At 48.6% G+C, this 22,033-nt stretch overlaps 1 protein-coding gene across 15 annotated transcripts in view; it reads left to right on the top strand.

Annotated features, from left to right (window-relative positions):
- Window positions 1-22,033, top strand: part of TRERF1 (transcriptional regulating factor 1) — a 280,637-nt gene that overhangs the window by 119,699 nt on the left and 138,905 nt on the right. Inside the window, exon 3 of one of the 15 annotated variants that reach the window (XM_033424014.2) lies at window positions 10,784-10,893. The exons of the other annotated variants lie outside the window; for them this stretch is intronic. The gene's annotated coding sequence lies outside the window, so the exon portion shown is untranslated. The remainder of the gene's footprint in view (window positions 1-10,783; window positions 10,894-22,033) is intronic. 15 annotated transcript variants of the gene reach the window in all.

Here is a 22,033-nt window from a genome sequence, read left to right as displayed (position 1 = left end):
TTATTCTTGTTTCTCAGATAAGGAAACAGAGGCTTATAGAGTCCACAGGAGGGGATCCAAACTCTGTCTCAATCTCTGAGCAAACATCCGATGGGCACTGGGTGCAGGACCTGGTATCTTAGGGCCCTAGTGAACCCAGTGCCCTGCCCCTTCCTAGTCAGTGAACTGGGACATACTGGGTGGGGGCAGGGGGTGTCCATTATTGCTGCCTTTTCCCCCTCCAGATTTAACTTTGAGTCAAGGTATTTAACCCCTCAGTGCTCACTCTTCTGTGGTTACATGACAGTGATAACAGCAATTAATTGGAGGGTGATTGTAAAGATTAAATAAGATAATACCCAAAGCTCCTGAGCACAGCTGCAAGTGGTGGCTGCCGTCACCCCGTCTGCAGCCTCAGACTCTCTCCAGCCCCCTGGGAAGGGAACCTGTTTGCGGCTTTAGCCTGGGGGATGGGTATATAACAGCCTTGATTAAATATGTAAATGCTTTAGGGACAACTCCAAATCTCTGTGTTTGTGCCCGTAGCAAGAGGAGTTTGCTGAGCATTGCAAATGTGAACCTACCTCCACTTTGGATGAATCCAAAGCAGACTTGGTGTGAGTGTTTCCTAGTATGAGAAAGCAGGCAGTCCTAAGGTCTTGACTTCTTGGGGCCTTGGGTTCTGTGGTTGCTTAGCCAGGACAGGAAGGAGGAGTTGGCAGGGAGAGCAGTTAGAGAGTGGGATCAAGAGGAGGGAGGAGAGTGGATTGCTGGGCTGGGAGGACAGGGAAATGAGGCTGGGTGGGGCCCCTGACCGACTAGAGGCCCGTGGATTAGCCGGAGGCCTCCAGGCTCGGGGCCGGGGGGCCAGAGGTCAGGTGTTCTGAGAGCTGAGCTGCTTGGGGTTAGCCTTGGCTGTGGTATTCGGGACAGCTGGATTGGGGTGGAGGGTGGAAAGGAAAGGGGAGTCCCCTTAGGGGGATGGAAACCCATGATGCAGCCACAGAGAAATCCAGGAGGGAGAGGAGGTGGAAAAGAGAGTGTGGGATGGACAGCCAGTTGGTGACTCCCTGGTTGTGGAGGAGAGCAGGGGAGTCTAGGGGGAGCCCCAGTTTTAGGGCAGTGACTGAGAGGAACCCAGCAGAAGCAAGGCGGAAGGGAAAGATGCAGAGCTGACGTGGGACATGTTGAGTTTGAGAACCTGTGAGAACAGAAGGCGGAGGTGTCTGGTCAGAACAATGTCCTGGCTGAAGGTGGGTGCCATTTGCAGACAGACTCTTGAAGCCCCGGGTGTGGATGAGCCCAGCAAGCAGAGTGTGGGCAGATGGGCGGTGGAGTCCTGGAGGACACTAAAGGGATAGGACTGGAGGCCGCAGGTTGGAAGGGTATAAGCTCCAGACTGGTTTTTATAGAACACCCCCCTACATGCACCCCCTCTCTGCTGCTTAAAATCCGCCCCATGGCCTGCAGCAGGGAGTCCAAACTCTTTAACCCAATGTGTAGGTCCTGTCCAGAGCAGACCTTGTACTAACCTCCCAGGGCTGCTGTGACAACGTACTGAAAGCTGGGGGACTTAAAACAACAGAAATGTATTCTCTGGAGTTCTGGAGGCCAGAAGTTTAATATCAAGATGTCGGCAGGATTGGTTCCCTCCAGAGGCCCTGCGGGAGAATCTGTTTCACGCCTCTCTCCTAGCTTCTGGTGGCTCCCATCAACCCTTGGCGTTCCTTGACCTGAAGCTGCATCGCTCCAATCCCTGCCTCCGTCATCACATGGCCCTATGTGTGTCTGGGTCTTTGTTTTCTCTCCTTATAAGGGCACTGGTCATTGGATTAGGGTAGGTTTAAGATGACTGTGACCTCATCTTAACAGTTACATCTGCAAAGACCCTATTTCCTGATCAGATCATATTCTGAGGTTGCCGGCGGTCATGAATTTCGGGGGCGGGGGCACCATTCAACACAGTATAGGCCTCGCCTCTTCCTGCTTTTTTGGCCTTATTCCCACCTCCCACCACCATGGCCTCCTTTCGGGAAGATGTCCAGAGCCAACCCTAGCTCAGGTTCATTGTCTCCGTCTCATGAACTCCCCCCTCTGCGAACACCCCAACACTCCCTTCATTGCGCATGTCCTCCACCAGGCTTGAGCTCCTTGGGACAGGGACCAGGCCTTAGGTGTCCCTCCTCACTGCAAGGTAAGTTGGCCTTTGAGAGCCCAGCCCCAGAGTGCCCTAGAAGTGGATTTGAGTCCTGGCTCCACTTAACCAACCATGTGACCTCAGCCTCAGTTTCCGCATCTGTCAGATGGAGCTATTAAATGAGAATTTAATAAATTAAATGAGAAAACGTATGTAAAGCAGCTAGTGGGGAACTTAGGGTCTCCTTGAGGGTGGTTGCCGTGTTTTTTTAATTCACCTTGTGTATCTGGCACTTGGTCCAGTGTCTGACTTGGTAGGTGCTGTATAAAATATTTGTTGAATAAGTGATTGCATGAGGAGACGTAGCTTGATGAGAAGGGACTCTGCTGTGTTTATGGATGTGACCCCCTTAGAAGCCCCCCTTCCTTCTGCTCTCGGTCTCCAAGAGCTGGGTAATTACAGTTTGAGTTTCAGCTAAATGCTGACGAGTGACAGTGAACGGGGGTCACAGTTTGAGTCAGGCTCACAGCCCTGTACCCGGCGTTTCTCTTTCATGTGGATGGAACAAACTCTGGCTTTTTACATTAGCGGTACCTATGGTGGCTGCAGTAGATGAGTCACCATTTACTGTAAAGCTTTCAGATGCCCGGCAGACATATGCCAGTCTGGAGTGACAGTGCCTTCTGCGATCAGGCACCCCAGCCACGAGCATCTAAAGAGGGAGAAGTGGTAGGGAGATCTTGGGTGAGGAGCCGTAGCCCTCTTAGCTTCCTGCTTCCCAGATTTCCTGCTGGACTTTTATTTTGATCTGTAGGCGTAGTTTTGCAGTCACTTAAATAAGTCTGTGCAAGTTTGCGTCTGCTTGCTTCTAAGCTAGAGGTTTATGCTTCTGTCTGGTTTTGGTTTTACGTGGAATATTAATTTATTTTTAAAGCGACCTACTCCCGTTTCTTGATGATCGGCCACTGAGAGCAGTGGTTCAAAGCCTAAGAACTTTTTTTTTTCCTTTTAAGTAGAACTGTCTTTGGCTCCTCTTTGCCTGCAGGTGATGGTTTTCTTTTCCTTTCAAGAGATGAACCTGTGAAATTCCATTTGGTCTCCAGTGGTAGACAGGGCTTGGGAATTTCAGTCTTTGAGGATGAACTTGGTTGTGAAGAACCGAAAAGACTGGCAGGCGCAGCGTGTTCCCTCTTGCAGGTGGGGCTGGGTGGGGCAGGGTGTGGGGAGCGGTGAGTGGCTGGAAAGGCACCCGCAGAGTGCCCTGTACGTGCCTGGCTCCATGCTAGGAACCAGCTTCCCTGCAAGCGAGCTGTGTGGCCAGGGCCTGGGGCTGTCATGGAATTTCAAATCTGATTGAACAGATACAGCCTTTTTCTGCGTGTCTGTGTGGAGATCTGTGCCATGGGGACTTGCGCAAGTTATGTAACCTCTCAGCCTCAATTTCGTCCTCTGTAAAATGGGCATACTGACCCTTTTCTCAATCAGGTGGTTTTAAGGAGTCGATGAGATATTTAAGGCACCTAGTACAGGCCTGGTACATTGTAGGGCTCAAAAAATGATCGTTGTAATTACGAGAAGTGCTGTGAATCTCTTATTTTGAGAGCATGGATGGTGGAGGGAGCCTTTTGGTGAGAAGAGGGGAGTTAAGGTGTTCCTTCTAGGTAAGCAGTGGTCAACTCCCTGGTTTTTGGTGGTAATTAATTTAGTATCTTAGGTTGGCCTCTGTGTTCATTTGACATGTTTCTGCCTCTCCACCTTGGATTTGCTGTTGGCCCGTGTGGAATACCCCCTTTCCCATCCTCCAGGGCCCGTCCCCTCCTCTTGGGCTTCTCCTGTGATTGGTCAGACCACGCTTCCCTGCTGTATTTAGAGGATGGCCATGAGCCCCTGCCGTGTAGTTCACACCCTCCCACCTTACTCTGGCCAGTCAGAGGAGGTGGTCCCAAGGCCCCAGTCAGACCCCGGGGTCTCGCAGAGACTTTTGTGTCTCCCCTGGAAGCAAGAGGCTGTCGAGGACATCTGTTTTGGATTCTGAAATTCGGGGTGCTTTGGGAAGAGCTGAGGTTTATGGGGACAGTGGTGATGGACTGTTTGAAATGAGAACTTGGGGACATTCAGGATAGTGGTAGCTGTAGCTGGACATTATCTGTGGTGAAGGATAAAGGGGCTGTCCTTGGCTTCTGCCTCCTTCCTCGTTGGTGGTGTCTCCTGAGTCCCTCCCTTCTCCCCTCCCCAGCTTCTGGAGGGGAAGATTCTTCACTTAGAGCAGAGCACACTTTCTTCCTGAATTTGCCAGTCTCACTGTGATAGGGTTGCCTCTTTTAGCCCAGTGTCTACTGCCCTCTCCCATGGTACAGTCCTTGCGGTAAGGGAGGCTTTGTGTCTTGTTTGCAGCGGCATATCCCTAGGACGTGCCCTCAATAAGCCAGTGTTGAGAGAGGGAGTGAATGAATGAAGGGCCAGATGAAAGCCCCGCACAACGAGAAAAAAATTCAGACAGGGTGAAAGTGCTGCTCCCACCCCTGCAGGAAGAGAGTGGTTATAATTTGTTATTCTTTCTTCTCTGTGTGTGTTTGTGTGCTGGGTTGTGTAGCCGGCACTTGGGTTGTATCACGTTGATTCACAAATCCCTTTGCTTGGTTGTTCCTGGTGTAGTGATGATGTGGCATCTCTGAGGCGGCTGGCTGGGACAAGGGGGACAGTCCACGGCTGGGACCAGGAGTATTTTTCTCTGCACTAAAGATGCGGGTCCTGTGACCTCTGTTTCATCATAACTGGGTCCAATGGGAGGAGGGAAGCCCACTCATGCCGGGTGGGTCAGAGAGGTTGAGTGACCTTTTGTATGTAATTATCAGGATTCTAATGCCATTCTGCGTCCAAAGACAGTGTTTCTTCTGCAGCATCACCCTGACTCCTAAAATGCTAGAAGGCTCTTAACACCGGAATTCCCATCCACCCTGGGTCCTGTGTTACCTGCTTGGAGAACTGAAAGAGTGTGATAGACGGTGGTCACCAACACCGGCTTTCTCCACTCACTGCCACACTGCAGAGTATCTGACCACCAGGGATGGGAATCAGGACACAGAAGCTGGCTACTGTTCTCGTTGCCCTGAGTTCTATTGCATGTGTCTGGAACTCTGTGGCTCTGGTCTCAGCAACCGCTGGAGCTCTCTTCTTCCCCCCACTCCCCCTCTGACCCCATTGTCAATTTCTGGTTACTTCCAGTCAGCATTAGGCCTGGCACTGTCTACAGCAATGCACATTACTTTTCTAAAGCCTTCCATCTGGAAGAGCTCTCTTGTCCCGGTGTTTCTGGTATAATTCAGGTTTGGATTTCCCAGGCACCCAGCACTGCAGCCACTCAGAAGGTGTGGGTCCTTTTCTGGTTGAGCATTGACATTTGGGGATTGGCTTCCATTCAGCAGTGCTTCTTCCCTTCTTTTCATGCAAGCAGGTACCTGAGGTACTGAGGTACCCAGAGGCCCCAGCTGGTAATTGGGAAAGGTAAGACCTCACTGTCAGGGGAGGTCTGGATGTGGAATCTAGTTGCAGTGGGACCTATACCTTCTCTTTGATCGTTTTAGGTTTAATACGCTCTCCGCTGTAATGGAAACCATAACATAAGCTGATTAGTAAAATTTGACTCTTGGTTTAATGAGAAACCTGAGAGGGACCCACTTCCTCTTGATTTTTGTTTTATTTTTAAAAATTCTGTACATGCTGTTTCATTTCTCTTCCTCTGGACTTTTCTTTTAGAAAAGTCACAAACAACATACTATACAAACCAAAACCATTTAGAAAATAAAACCAGACCCTGGGGAATACACAGCACTTAGCCTCCACGGCACCTTCTTCCCACCATCTGGTTGAGCCTCTCTATGTGTCTGATGGGGGAGCAGGCAGTAATTGACATGGAGAAGCTGAGGCCCACGGAGAGGCTGGGAGTGGATTGAAGGCCACACTGGAGTAGGGCTAGAATCGGGGCTGCACTGCTTAGGTTCCAGGCCGGTGCTTCTGCTTCTGCCCAGAGCACTGGTATTAGATGCGAGATATTCTCCTTGTCAGTGTGTATCCTCAGCCCTCCCTCCTGTGGTTTCATTGGCTTACTGAATGTGAGCTCTCACTAAAGAATTGTTAGGATCATGCATTTATATGGTATCCGGACAATCTTCAATGGATTCCTTCCCCATCCATCCATCCATCCATCCATCTATCCATCAAAATATTTTTCGACCTGCTCTGCATGAGGCAATGTGCCAGTCCTGGAAGGTTGGAGGGATGAGAGAGTCAAACCTCCACTTCTGAAGAGCCTTTTCTTTGGAGTTGGGGCGCAGAACCATAACTGTAATACCAGGCACAACAGAGTAAGTACTATGATAAGTATCAAGCCAAATGGAGTAGTGGAAGAGGGGTTAAGTTTTGCCGAGAGATGCGAAGATGGCGCTGGAGCTGAGTTTCGAAGGATGAATAGAATTTTGGTGCTGGGCAGACTTGGAGAAGTAAGGACCAAAGGGATGATGCTATGGCCACACTCTCGTTTCCTTAATACCACACTACACAAATACAGAGGTGATCCGGTCCTGGGTTTAAGTGGTACTTGCCTAATAATGGTTTCGCACAATTGCTTGGGCCACCTTCACTTTGGGATTAGGACTGGAGGTGGAAAGTTGGCATTAGGAGAGGGCTAGTATTTATTGAGTGTTTTACTTACATTTATCCAATTGACATACATCATCTAATCAGGGGCACGTAGCTTGCAAGCGCTAGAGCTGAGATTTGAACTCAGAACTCTCTGACTCCAGGGCCCCTACTCTTCCCATAGTACTGCCTTATCACCTTCTCCTGGGAAGTCGCTAATGCTAAACAGTCATTCCCAAACAGCGGGATTCAGGTTGCAAAGTAGAGTGGCCGGTGGGAATGCTTGCGAAAATATTTTGTCGTCTTAACTCACGTCATTCAAACTTCCTGTGGTTAGTGGAAGGAGTATTTCTGCGTCAGTCATGCTTTCTGGAGGACCCTCTGTGGTGCCATTCTCTTGTGATGCTGCAGTTTGGCTGGTGTTTCAGACAATCGCCATTTATATTACTTTCTGATGAGCAGGTATCTTCAGGCCTCTCACCTGCCCAAGATGACAAGTCACATTCTGTGCTTGAATGGGTTGTTAATGGATACAAGCATTTGACCTGGCAGAATCGGCCAGGTGGGATGGTGTTTTTATTGGACAGACAATGCTGTCCCATGAAATCTAAGAGAGAAACAAGGAGAGTGAGGGGGTTGAGGTGCAGCAACTCAGTACAAGGTGGACTTCCTGGGGCAGAGGCAGTAGACTGGGCGTTGGACCCAATTTTCCAAGGGATGTCTCGAGACATGGCGAGGGGGGAGTGTAAGGTAGGTGATAGTCATTGGGGGCAGGGTGGGTGCTTGAATCTTAGTAAATATTTAGTAATTGTGAAAAAATATTGTCATTCTAGAATATATCTCAATGGTCCTCTGTCTTGATCCCTCTAACTAGGGGTTTGTGCCGTAAATACTGTCTGAGGAAGGGCCTGAGGCTGTCAGTTTTGTCACAAGAGGAAGGTGCTGTCCCCATGAGATCCCAGTCCTGTTAACACAGCTAATTTCTTGTCGCCACTCTCCACCGATGACTCCCTCTGCCTCCTTCCTCTCCTTCTGCTCCCCCCCCAACCCCCCCGCTTCTCCAGTACAGTGCAGTTTTAGTTTGCAAGATTCTTTCAGGGCTGCAGAGCAGTTAATCTTAGAATCCGCTTCTCCAAGAGCATCTTGCTTTTTATCTCTGTTCTCTATATTGGGGTCTGGGATTCTGCTGCTAAAAAAAATTTGAAAACCAGATGTCTAGAGCATTTCTGCAGTGTTCCTGGTCTGCAAGGGCGGCCCAAGGGGTTTGTGAGTGAGGGCTACACCTCCTGCTGTGTGTATTGCGGGGGTTGGGAGGTGCGTGGACCGATGCACCTGTGTGTTGCTCTTAGTCTGCTTCTGGAGCCTGGGTCCTTCTGGTTCTTCGGGGACTCATGATTCTCCTCCTTTCATCCCAGCCCGCTGAGGAAAACAACTTGGGGTTCAATGAGTAAGTCCCAAGTTATATATACTCTCTCCTGTCATACTCATTTCACAGACTAGGAAGCTCAGAGGGGTTGAGTAACTTGCTTGAGGTTACCCAGTTTGTAAGTGAAATGGCTTAGATTTGAATCCAGGTCTGATTCTAGAATTCATCATTTTTTACTACTGTATGCATCAGCCGTGCTTTTGCCTACAATCAAAACTATTTATTATTCTCTGTCATTTCCCCCTCCTGGGGAGGTGGGCTGGGTAAACTTAACACTGTGTAAAGTAGTATAATATGTATATCCCAATTTTATTCACCTTGAAAGTACTGCTTTTGGATGTCTGGCTGAGGTGGGAGAGTTGGGGGCCCAGGCTCGGGGTCCTCAGTTCCGTCAATGTCAGGGTCAGGGGAGAGGTCTGGGAGGCTTACCTCCCAGCTCCTGAAACTGGACAGTAACGTCAACATCTGAGAGCTTCAGAGCACTTGGGCCGCTGGTTGCTCTCCTCTTTCTCTAAATCTTTCTCTGATGCTTTCTGTTCTTCCCCTGGATTTCTGATGGAGTCGTTAGAGCGTGGCTCAGCCATGAGGAACTGGGAACAACCTGCTTGGAAGGTTCCAGGTGTGAATGGGGGCAGGGCTTGAGGAGGACTGAAATGGAGTGTGTGGGGGGCCATTGATCAGCTCTGGATTGCTGTCCACTGACTGTAGAGATTGGAGCCCCAGGTTGGTGAGACAGTGCAGCCAATCCGTGGGTCCCATCGGGCACAAAGTTGTTTAATGGTGTCTCCCGTATGGAGCTGTGAGTTATGCTGCTGTTAAGGCCATGCTTCTCCTCAAGTTGTGAATATTAATTTTATTCCCCTTTTCCAGGGTGCCCCATGTCTCCACTTGAGGGAGTGGATACAGACCTACTGTAAGGGCTTAGATGCCCTCACGAAACACTGGAAGGAAACTTGGGAAAGAAATCCAAGGACTAGGTTGCTGGAAGAAAAATCCAGCTGGCTTGTAGGCCCCCAAAGCCTCAGATTCATCCAGAAAACTGGGGAGAGTTTTTCATTAGCTAGCTTTTCTCTGGTGCAATCACGTTTAAAAAGTCAAGTGTGGGGAGAAGGGATCAGGGACACCGAGTTTGTTGAGTCCTGGTGGGCAGAATCCTTCCCCTGGACAGGACAGAGGGTGACGAGCCCCAGAGCCATCCAGGAGGCTCAGCCCTCGCTCTCCCTCCTGTTGCCAAATATTTATTTACTGAGAACTGAATACTCCAAAGCTGGAGCTTAAGAGCTACAGCAGCTCCAGGACGGGCCGACTCATTTCGCCCTGATCAGCCACAGCTTGGGTTGCCGTTCATTCATTCTGTGGAAGTGGGGTGTCTGGGCCTTGCCCCTTGGCTACCCTCTGCACATCAGGGTCCCAGGAACGATAGAGCTGTACGTTGAGATAGGCCTTCAAGATCCCTTTTGTCATTCCACCCCTGACTTTGTAGAGGGGTGGCTGAGACCCAGAGAGGGGAAGCTGCTGCCACAAGGCCCCACAGCTCCACGCAGAGAACCAGGTCACAGAAACTCTCTTTTCGAAGGGGTCCTCCGAGGCACAGCCCCAGGCTCCCCCAGGATGCTGGCCCTATGTGCCCTGCCCCGCTTTCCTTGGAACAAGGGCTGGTGTTTCAGAGGAGGACTTTTTATGACTTCATTTCAGATAATGCAGTTGGGTACAGTTTGCCTGGTGGTTGCCTAAATTTAAACGAAGTGGGCTGGGGTGGGTGGTAGTGAAGAAGATTGGCTTGGTGCTTTCATTAAAGCACAATGTGTTGGGGGAAGGTTCGATTTTTATTTTTACTTCACTGAATGAGGGATGAGCACAGAGCTGTGGGTCTTTTTTCCCCTTTCCTTTTCTTTCTTTCTTTTTTAAATTATTAAATCTTTATATTCTCGAATCGGGACTGGTGGTGCATTTCGCTTTCAGACTGAGTATAAATTAAAGTAGGTTGAACTGGAATATTATTATTTTGCATTTCGTGATGATCAGGGACAGTGGTTGGGCCTCTTAAACATCTATAGATGAACTCTGGTTAGACTTGGGTTTCGTTCCCAATTCTGGGCACTTGCTGGCTGCGTGACCCTGGTTATAATTTCTAAACTTGACTTTCCTCTTGGTAAATTGTTGGTATCAATACCTATGTTTTAGAATTGCCGTGTATCTGAGTTCACATGTTGGAAACTGTGCCACAACATAGCTGCGTGCCACATGGAGGATACTCGTGAATTATTACTGGTTGTCCATCCTCTGCTGTGCTTTCCATGCTTTGCCCCCAGCAAGGTGGGACTGGATCGGGGGTGAGGTTGAGAGGATGGCCTCCTGAAGGAGGGGCGAGGGGGTGGTGTGGAGGCATGTGCTGGAGTGTGTGTGTGTGTCTGTAGAGGACTTGGCGTTTGGGGGGAAGCTGGCTTGTCTCCTCGGGGGGATATTAGAGATCTAAACATCTGGACCTTTGCCCCAGAGGATTGCCTTCCTGGGGTTCACCTCACTGATTTTTGTAATTAATTTTCTCAACCTTTGAAAATCCAGATGTATAAATATGGTCTATTTATTGTGTCTCTGGTTAGAAAAGCAACATGTTATAGAAAAGTGGGAGCAGACAGAAAATCATAGAGAAGAAAATAAAAATCGTCCATAATCCCACCCTTCTGGGAGAAACCAGCATGAGGATTCTAAGGTCTGTGCGTCCAGTTTTTTTTTCTGTGCCTGTATACATAGGGTGTGCTTCCTGCTAGTTCATTTTTACAAAACTGGAATCATATTGCACATATTGTTATGTAACATGCTTTTTAAACAATTTTCTGTGAGCGTTTCCTAGTTGTAAACTGTTCTTTTAAAACACGGCTTTGGGTGGAGGCGCAGCATTCCGCTATGCGGATATTCCATAACTTATTCAACCAGCCTCCCTATTGTTCATCATTTAAATTGCTTTCCGTTCCTTTTGCTCCTTCACCTCATGGTGCAGTGAATTGGGGAATGCAGATTTTAATAACTGCATCACTGTTTTAGGAAAGCAATTTTCTGGCGAAGCACACTGAACAAAACGGTTTCATTAGTTTCAAGTTTGTTTTCACGCCTTCCACGCTCCCCTAGATCTTTGGGCTTTGTAGTGAATTCGCCATCTGGGTAAGCACTGTACCTCTTCTGCATTTCCACCCCGTCCTCCACATACTGCTCACCCTTCAACTAATTTCCCCTCTGGTTATTAGGGGAGCGGGAACAACGAGAGATCACGACTGCCCCAGAAGATCCCAGTTCAAGCTCTGACCACTTCATTCTCTAGCAGAGTGCCCCTGAAAAATGTGGGAGCTTTTAAACCCTCTGTTTCTTTATCTGCAAAATGAAGGTGATAAGACCTTTCTGACCAGAGGATGAAGGTGAAATACAGTCATGGCCTCACATCCGCTTTGTAACCTGAAGTTCCATAAAGATGTTGGTTGTTAGTGAAGATCACTTGGCGCTTGACCTTGAAGAATAATCACAGGGCCTGGTCCAGCGGTGCCGCAGCTGGCTTGCACCAGCTCTTGAGAGTTGATTCTGCCCATCTCTTCCCGACTCTATGACCGCTGGCCCTCATGTTGGTAGCTTGAGATTGGCCATACTGAGAGTATTTACACCATGGAAATTGACAAATACTACAATGTCAGCTGTCCCCAAAGGTTCTGAAGAAAATCAGTCAGGGGAAGGAGATAGAGGCTGATGGGGCAGGGCTGGGGGATGTCTGACTCTCTGCCCTTGAAACACAGCCTACCCTGTAGCCAGCCGAGCACCCTGTGTGCTGTAGCCCCTCGTCACCTTGTTGTTGGTTGGGTGATTGGGAGCAAAGCCTTCCTCCATGGGGATGATACAGGAAGGCACATGGGGAGCACACGGTCAGCTCAAATCAGGCACACATATGCATTGCACCCTTCAGTGTACTGATCTCCGTTCTGAGGGCTCCCAGGATGTGCTGGGCTGGTGGAGACAGCAGGAGGGCAGAGCAGTGAATGCAGGCGGGGGAGGAGGAGCTCTGTGGGACTCAGGGGGTGGGAGAGGATACAAGGGTTTAGAATCAGAGACCCACGGGATTAGCGGCTTCTTGGAGGCCAATGTTCTCATGGCACACACAGACCCAGGAAGGCATGGAGGGCAGGATGGCTCCCCTGAGGCCACCCTTGTGTTCACCAAGGGATGAAGCCCAGTGTTCCATTCCCAGTCCTGTGCCTTGTGCAACACCACCATCTCCCAGATTTTGTTTTTTTTTGTTCCTGGTTGGGGAATAGTGGCAAATGGGTGCAGTAAGCTAGTTTAGGGACCTGCTGAAGGGCAACCCCTAATCCCAGGCATTCAGGAGCCAGAGTGGGTTACGAGGATGGGCTGCAGTACCTCCCAAAACATGCTGCTAGAAGATGGGCCCTCCTGGTATGTAAGAGACAAAAAGTATTTTAGGCTGCCCTCCCGTCCCCACCCCCATGCGTTACGGACAAGCCAGTGTCCACCGTGGCTGAGCCAACACTTATTCAGCATCTGCTCCACGTTCATTTGCTAAGGTATTGAAAATCCCTGCCCTGGGAGATGGAGAACTGGGATCTAGGGTCCGCTCTGCTGTTATTAAGTCAGCTGGGGGAGACAGGTCTTGGTCTGGTTTCTTCCTCTGTAACAGGGGGTGCCTGGCCAAATGGTTTAATGTCTCTTTTTGCTCTGACCCCTTTTTTTTTTTTTTTTTTTGGTGGTACGCAGGCCTCTCACTGTTGTGGCCTCTCCCGTTGCGGAGCACAGGCTCCGGACGCGCAGGCTCAACGGCCATGGCTCACGGGCCCAGCCGCTCCACAGCATGTGGGATCCTCCCGGACCGGGGCACGAACCCGTGTCCCCTGCATCGGCAGGCGGACTCTCAACCACTGCGCCACCAGGGAAGCCCTCTGACCCTTTTTCTAAGCCGGAGATTAGACAGCGTCCCACTTCCAAAGCGTTTCAGTCTTTCAGTTCCTTTCCCAGGTGGCGACCACTCCTTGGAGCACAGGGTTTGGGGAGGGATTTCAGGGTTGGCTCGTGCTCCTCCAGGGCATTTCTTGGTCTGTGGGTGCCCAGTATTTTCCCGCATGGTTCCCAGTTCTAAGCCACCTGGTATTGGCTGGTGGTTAGGTGACCATTGCCCACATAGAACGTTCCCCACAGAGTAAAACTCGCCCACAAGTGCTTTCCTAGCAGTGGGTGCACTGCTGGTGGGCAGGGGTGAGAAGTTGGGTGTACTTTCCTCACCGTTGGTCGGTTGGGATTTCGTGTCTCAGAACCGTACTGTCCTCATCCTGGTACCGCCGGTGGCCTCCCACCGAAACTTTACAGTGATACCAGAGCAAACACATACGCTTCAAAACTAAAATGTGACGGGGTGAGGTAGCAACAGGAAGTGGGGAAGTGAGCAGAGCAGAGCTTGTGATGTGTGCTCAGAATGCTGTTGACCTTTTTTCCCCCCCTTTTAAAAATCATATAGTTCACTTCAATGGTTGAGGTAGAAGTTCTTGTTTTAAACGGTTCAGCCTCTCGAGAGGCCTAAGGAGAGAGCACATGGCGGGGGTAAAACAAGTTTAGGGAAGATGCAAACCACCCTTTCCCCACCGTGCTTGGCAAAAGGTATGCAAGTTCATGTCAGGTTGGTGTTCTCGAGACTGTTTGATCCTTTCACTCCTCTTTTCTTTACTAAGGGCTGGGGCAAGTTATTTAAATTGCTCTTCTTTTAGACCTCCCTCTGTAGGACTCTTCTTGACCTTGATTGAAGACGCGGTGGGGAAAGTGGAATTCTGCCCCCATGGTTTTTCTTTTTCTGCCTCCCCCTCAGTTTCTTATTTTCTACCGATGATTGAAGAAGGAGAGAAAGCAAATTCAGTAGTTTGTTTCTGGTGTCGGGAGGGCCCCGTCTATTGACTTTAACAAGACCGTGTCAAGCTGTCACTGCCTAGGGTGCCTCCCGCTGGAGAGGGCACACTTCACACAGGCGGGGACAGAACAGGGGCAAATCGCTGGCTGGCCAGATGGAGAGAGCGATTGTTAGTTTAGACAAATAGCTTTTCATCTGAAGAGCAAATACAGTCCTGAGGATGGAAGCTATGGGTAGGCATTCCCTGTTTGGATATTGGAGCCCAGTTAGCTCAGGTTGAATTAGCTACGTCGGGGCTTTGAGTGGGGTGCAGCCAGCAATAACGGTGCTGTGTGATAAGAGCTGTGTGTTTGTAGACGCTGCACCTGCCTTTCCACAAATTACCCTCCTCCTAAGCTTATAAGTTTGGGAGGGAAGATAGTATAGGCTCTCAGTGATGGCTGGGTAATATTAATAATGAAATAATGAAACAGGAATGGTAAGCCACCACTTTCTTGGCACAGTTTTGGATACCAGGTCATAGGTGTCATCTTATTTAATGCTGAGGGAACTCTACTGTACAGATGGGCAGTGGAGGCCTGGGAACAGTAAGCTCAGTGACCCGAAATGATGAAGCAGGTGTCCTGTCCCAAAGTTCACTTGGGTCAGAGCTTGTGTCTCCCGTGTTGCCCTCTGTGTTCACTGCAATTGGTTTCTGAAACGGCTGGGTTTAGGGTGTGATCTGTGGCCTGGCCATAGAGTGTCTCTTTGGGGGAATTTTGCTGATCCAGGTGACGTCTGACCCTGACTCCACTAGCTTTGTTGATGGATAGGCTGCATTGCCATGGATACAGGTACACCTTGCTACCCTCCGCAGCCTTGTAGGTTCATGTGTCAACTGTATTTCATTGGAAATGCGCCAGGGTGAAGGTTATTCCAAAGAAAAACTGAAGTTTTTTTTTCTTTTTTAAGGTATCCTTATCCCCAGTTCTATTCAGTGTCTATGGCATTTTGGCTTTGCCGTGATCAAATTGTAGTAAGGCCTGCTCTCAGTGTCTGAGCTCAAGTCTTGAGGGAAGGGCTGTGTGGTACAGGCTCTTTTCACATGATTTTGGGCACTTTCTTACTTTCTTGTGGCTTCGTTTCTGCTTTGTTGGTCTGTTTTTCAGTCTTGTTGGAGTAGAGGTATGGAAGGCATAGTGAGCTGGACGGTCTGCTAATTCAGAGAACTTGTACACAGTGAGTGGAATGAATAGGACATGGGGCTGAAACAGTTTTTTAAAACCCCGAGCAGGATCGCCTCCAGTGGAAACTTGGCATTCATGGGCTTGTTTGGGGAGTCCTAAGCAAATTGCTAGCAGAGTCGCCACCTTCTGAAGAGCCCAAGCCTATGGTGTCTCTGACTCTGGTGATGCCACCGAGCTGTGTAGAGGCGTGCTAGGAGGGGTGGTAATAGCTGGTATTTTTGAAGTTGGTGAGACTTGAGGAAGGAAGGTAGGGCTCCCGTGGCAGTCTGGTTTTTATTTTATTTATTTATTTGTTAAAATAAATTTATTTATTTTATTTATTTATTTTTGGTTGCATTGGGTCTTCACTGCTGCACGCGGGCTTTCTCTAGTTGCGGCAAGCAGGGGCTACTCTTCATTGCGGTGCGTGGGCTTCTCATTGCGGTGCCTTCTCTTGTTGCAGAGCACGGGCTCTAGGCGCGCAGGCTTCAGTAGTTGTGGCGCACGGGCTCAGTAGTTGTGGCTTGCGGGCTCTAGAGCGCAGACTCAGTAGCTGTGGCACACGGGCTTAGTTGCTCTGCGGCATGTGGGATCTTCCCGGCCCGGGGCTCAAACCCGAGTGCCCTGCATTGGCAGGCGGATTCTTAACCACTGCGCCACCAGGGAAGTCCCGGCAGTCTGGTTTTTTAGTGTTTTATGAATCAAACAGGCAGAGAGGTTGGTTTGTGTGATTGGGAGCTGTACCACTTGGCTGTGGTCAGTGGAGGGTCGTGTAGGTGGACCCTGCTCAAGTCTTTCTCATTCTTCTGCCGCTGGGGGTTGGGCACCATCCAACTGAAAGAAGAGTATAAACAGATGAAAAGTCATTCTCAACTTCCGGTCCAGCTTCATTTTAATGTTTCCCATCCTGTTCCTTAATAAAGTTAACCTTAATAAAGTTAACTTTTTAAAAGAAAATCCATGATGAAATCAAAGCGGAATCTTTCAACATGTATTGGAGTTCAGCCCATGTTCTGTTATCTCCCAGTTGGTTTTAATACCCTACGAGCCAGAGAGCTCCCCGGTGGAATCTTGCAAATTAAATGTAGTATCTTGGTCTGTTGATTGTAAAATTCTTGCGGGAAGTGTGGCCTGGAATGTGAACATGGGAATGGGTTTTTTTTTTTTTTTTTTTTAATTAAAAAGTGGTTCTCTATCTTTGATTATTTGTTTAAGCTCTGTAAGGAGTTCAGTGTTCAGCACTGGGGAGGGGTTGCCTCCCCAGCTCGCCCGTGAACAGGGAGAATATATTTGAACAGTTTAGAATTAAGAGTGCTTGTGGTTTAGAAACCCACCTTTTCTGCCATTAACCACCAGTGAATGCCAGCCTGAAATGTGTTCTTGTGCCAGAGTAAACCGCAAGGTTGTGGAAAAACGTAAAGGAAATGGGGGGTAAGTTAGTAGTAAAAGGTGAAGGCTGGTTGTGGGCTGGGGGAGGGAGAGGCTGCAGAACAGATGGAGGAGAAAGGAACGCAGTCTGTGGGGTCCTTGGCCTTAGGCAGGCTTGGACTTTGCTAGAGAGAGAAGGTTCACAGTGTGTGAACTAAACACTGATGTGCTACCTTCTGCATTTCCTTAGATTTGTATTTTCAAACTTCATAGAACAGGCAGCACGAAGGACACGGTTTACTTTTGTTGGAGTGGTTTTAGCTCCACCAGCCCACCTCCGTCAGGTTAGACTTAAGGCATCTAGGAGACTGGTTCTCAGTTAGGGGTGGTGTTGCCCCCAGGGGACATTTGAAAATGTCCGGAAGTTCCCTGGTGGTCCCCTGTGGCCTGGGTTCAATCCCTGGTTGGGGGACCTAAGATCCCGCAAGACCCCACAGGGTGGCCAAAAGAAAAAAAAGAAAGAAAAGAAAATGTCTGGAGACGTTTTTGGTTGTCACAACTGTTTGGGGGGCAGAGGGGAGTCTTACTGGCGGCTAAAGGGTAGAGGCCTGGGGTGCTGCTAAACATCCCACGCTGCACAGGACAGCCCGCAGGACAAAGAATCATCAGCCCAAAGTGTCAGTAGTGCCGAGGCTGAGAAACCTTGATCTCGGGGCTTGGTTGCTGTCCATTCATCCTTCAACACAGCAGTGTCTTGGCCCTGGGCTGTGGGAAGTGCACACTTCTACTGGAGTGGAATCGCCAGTTCTGGAAGGCTTACTGCTCCCAAGATCTGAGAGAGTCCCGAGGAATTGGCATCTTGACCCAGCTGTAATAATTTTGCAGCTTAGAGTCATTTTTTTCCCACACTTTTCTTCTGACAATTCTCCATCTTATCTTGCTGCTCCGTGAACCTGTCCCCCAACATTAATTCTCTAACTTAGTGCGTTTTGCCCCTGCCCCATACAAAATGCTATAATTGGAATTTTTCTTTCTTTTCTATCTCTACCACCCATCTTAAAGCTGTATTGGATGAGTCCTTGGTCCTCTTCGGGGAATCTGTTTTTCTCTACCCTAAAACAGGTTAATGAGTCTCCAAATTGCTTTTCTGCATAAGATGTGTCCCATGTGCCATTTTCTCCCTCCCCCACAGAGAATTAAAAATATGAACTATTTAATAAACTATAGACTTACCAGCAGTCAACTGTAAAACACATGCCTCTTTCAGGCCACTTTTTGACAAGTTTCAGGTAAGAATGATAGCATATTAAATTATTAGGCAGTTTTATGACTGTGCAGGGAAGATTTATCCTTCGATGAATAAATATTGCTGTAACCCAATTTAGAACTTGACGAATACTGATTTATGGCTTAAAATATATAAGGGTTTTATGATGAAGTGGCAGTGGTGGGGGGCAGGGTTAAAGTGATGGCTGTGGCACCTTTGAGTAATATGCCATTAAAATATTGCTGCAGGCAGAGCTGCTGGGAGGATTCTCGGTGGCTTCTGCGGGTACCTGCCACTGCTGGTGGGAATCGGGGTCCAAGTCACTTTGTGATGCACAGTCCCAGCTGATAGCACTTGGAAGCACTATTAAAAATGTGGGTGCCCCCGGGTCCCTAGCAGTTGATGCTGCAGTGCACCTTCTGAAGGATTCCACTTGCCTACGTATGGAATTTCAGGGTAGCAGTGGTCAATGACAGTACATTTTTCAGGTAAGGAAGGCAGCTTTGAGGATGAATGCTTTCAAAACCTAATTGAGGAGGGAAGCCAGTTTCGTGTTTTGGATGTGGTGGTTGTCCTACTTTTTTTTTTTTTCCCTCAAATCCTTACTTTTTTTTTTTTAATTGAAGTATAGTTGATTTACAATGTTGTGTTACTTTCAGGTGTACAGCAAAGTGATTCAGATATGTATGTGTGTATATATATACTCTTTTTCAGATTCTTTTCCCATATAGGTTATTACAAAATATTGAGTATAGTTCCCTGTGCTATACAGTAGGTCCTTGTTGTTTTTCTGTTTTATATATAGTAGTGTGTATATGTTACTCCCAAATTCCTAATTATCCCTCCCCTCCCACCTTTCCCCTTTGGTAACCATAAGTTTGTTTTCTACGTCTGTGAGTCTCTTTCTGATCATCCTACTTTTGAACAAAAAAATCTGGGACATTTGAACTGACAAATACGGATGCTTAGAGGAACAGAAGAGAATTTATCATTGAGACTGACCTGTAATATCTGTTGCATGTATAGGTGCCTCATGATGGTAGAGCTAGATCAGTTACTCGTGATCTCTTCCTATTTGTTTATTGAATAATGTGTGCACAGGGTATAAAAGTTGGAGGTCACAAAGAGTCAAAAGTGGTGTATAGTAATTCTTCCTCTCCTTCTTGCCCCAGTCTCCCAATTCCCCTCTCCAGAGGTAACACCTGTTATTAGCTTTTGGGTTATCTTTTTCAAAGTTAATCTGTGCATATAAATGCATATATGAACTCATAGTAGTTTTGAACAACTGCCGGCGTACTATTCATGTCGTCTGTGCCTTACTTACCTTACCTAACAGTATACATGGAAAATTATCCCGTGTCATGACATACAGAGTGCCCTTACTGTTTTTTACAGCTACATAGCCTTCCATTTCATGGATGAACCATAATTTATTAAAGAATCCCCTGACAGTGGATATTGAGGCTCTTTCCAGGCTTTTGTCCTTACAAATCACACTGCAGTGAGTATCCTTTTAGACACACCATTTTGCACATGTAGGAGTATGTCTGCAGAATAAATTCTTAGAAGCGGAATTGCTGGTAGAAGCATATATACATCACTGGTATTGGTAGACATTGCAAGTATCCTTTCAAGGAGGTTGTAGCGATTTACACCCTCAATGAATGAGACATCCTCGCCGACACAGTGAGTTATCAAACTTTTTGATCTTTGCCAGTCTGATAGTTGAAAATTGGTAGCGCAGTTTGTTTTAATTTGCATTTCTTTTATGAGTGCGGTTGAGCATTTTTTCACAAGGGTAAGATCCATCTGTATTTCCTTTTCTTGCGATTCATATTCTTTACCCATTTTCCTATCAGGTTGTTGGTCTTTCCCAAGTCTATTAGCTTCGGTATCTCTTTGGCCCCTTTCTATCTGGCAGAGCTCAGTCCTGCAGGCTGAGGCAGACCGTGCGTTCAAATGAGGCTTTGGAGAGTGAGATGGATGATGAAATGGGTCCATTTTCTTGGGTGTGGCCATTGCTGCCTCTGAGGCAGCTGGAGTCCCTGAGCCTAGTGGTTCTGGTCTCACCCCAGCTGTGCTCCTTCAGAGCTGGCAGCAGTCGGACTCAGGCAGACAGTGAGTGCCTGCTGGTGTGTTGAACACGTGAGGATGGATTGGTTTGGGGGATGGACGTGAACGAGACTGGGGAAGCCGAGGTTGGGAGGAGGAACGGAGCATGGGGATGGGGCACTGAGTATTTGCATTTAGCAGGTTCACAGGAAAGAAGGATGGCAGCCACACTGAAAACTTTCAAATACATTGTGTCTGGGAAGTCAGGAAAAATAGGATACACTTATTTTTAAGTAGTATGTCAGTTCCATTTTCCATACGATGCTCAATATGTTTATTTCAACCTCAGTTGAAGTTTATCTAAATGTAAAGTGTTGGTTCTTAACCTAGAGTGAGCCCTCCCCCCCCCCCCCAGCTCCAGGGCATTTGGCAAAGCCCGGAGACATCTTTGGTTGTCACATTCACAGGGGAGGGGAAGGAGAATGTCACTGGCGTCTGGTGAGTAGAAGCCAGGGATGCTGCTAAACGTCCTACAACGTGCAGGACAGCCCCACAATAAAGAATTTTCAGCCCCAAATGCCAAGTGTCAATACATAAAAAACCCTTATATAAAGCAATGGGGTCCAGTTGTTAATCTGGGCGGGGGGGGGGGCGGGAAGCACAACAGATCCACTATTTCCTTCAGTTTTCAGACAGTTTGGACACTCTGTAATGTCACAGTTGAACTCACTGATTTATTACAGTTAGATGAACTTCACCTGAAAAGGTATGGAGGTTGAAGAAAAATATACTGAGAATTTTATTTGGAAACGTAACTAGCCTACTGTTTTAAAGGAAGTCTATCCTATGTTTGCTGAGTCTGGGGGTCCCCTGTGGGCTTCCAGTGGGAGCAGGGACCTGTCACTGCCGCCTGCCCCTCCTTACTGCTTTCGCTCTTTGCCCTGTGCACACACGAGATACAGAAAGGGTAGGATTTTCTTAACCTGAGACTCCCGAAAGGAGAGGGCCAACAGTGCCCCAGCAGGGTGGCATTTTCTGGGTATCCAGGCTCTGAGCACAGTGGGAAGACGGTGCTGGGACCCCGCTGGTCTCTGCTTGAGTCTCCAGCACCCCCGTCTCCCAAGCAGGGTGCCTGCTGTGGGTGGCCTTCAACCCCAGAGGTTCAGAGGAAGCAGCAGAAATACCCTTGGATTTTCCCCTTTTTTTGTTTTCAGAGACGGAGGTGGCTGAGATCGTGGGGTGGGGAGCCAGACTACCCAGTTGAAATCTTTATTCCTCACCTATGCATAACTTTGGGCAGGCCTCAGTCACCACCTCTGTAAAAGGGGAGTAGTATTAGCCTAGTTATGAAGATTAACTGAGTTAGTATATGGAAAGTACTTAGCACAGTGCTTGTAAGTGCTAGCGATCGTTTCAGCCCGAGGAAGTTCCAGCTTTCTTGCCCCTCCTCTGCAGTTCTGTGGAAACCCTTTGCTGAGATGAGCCAGCATTCTAGATTCCAGGGGGAGCCTGGGGGCTTCCCTGAGTCCCCATGTACGGAAGTGCCCTTCCCCGAGTCTGGGGTGGCCTCTGCTTCCCCCAGGAGGCACCAGCCCTGTACTGTCTGTCCCCAGCTCCGCCCACCCACCCTGACCTCCTCCATCTCCCCTGGGCCTGCCTCTCTGAGATGGGTCTCCTCTTCATCCCACTCTCCTGATTCTGGTTTCCCATTTCCCACCACATCATTTGGTGTGACTGCCTTGGAAAAGCCCAAGTTGGAAGGTGAGGGGACGGTCATATCTGGGCCATGGGCCGCCCTCCCACATAGGACTTGGCTTTGGTCAGGCCTGGGCTGGTGGGCTCCCTGCCCTCAGTCCCCAAGGGGCATTTCAGCTTGGCCTCCACCACCGTCACCAGAAAGGGTTATTTATAAAACGGGGACAGCCTTTGGCCGGAACCTATAAACAGTCTACCCAAAAGTTGTTTGGGTGAAGCCAACTTTTAATTTTGTTTTCTTTTCATTCAATGTGGAGGTCCATATTCAGATAGTTTTCATGGATCATTTAATGGCCGGGGATCACAAGGGTCT

The sequence above is a fragment of the Orcinus orca genome, chromosome 10, assembly GCF_937001465.1.
Source record: "Orcinus orca chromosome 10, mOrcOrc1.1, whole genome shotgun sequence".
Lineage (NCBI taxonomy): Eukaryota > Metazoa > Chordata > Mammalia > Artiodactyla > Delphinidae > Orcinus > Orcinus orca.
The sequence above is the reverse complement of the archived record's forward strand: the minus strand, read 5'-3'. Positions and strand labels throughout refer to the sequence as shown.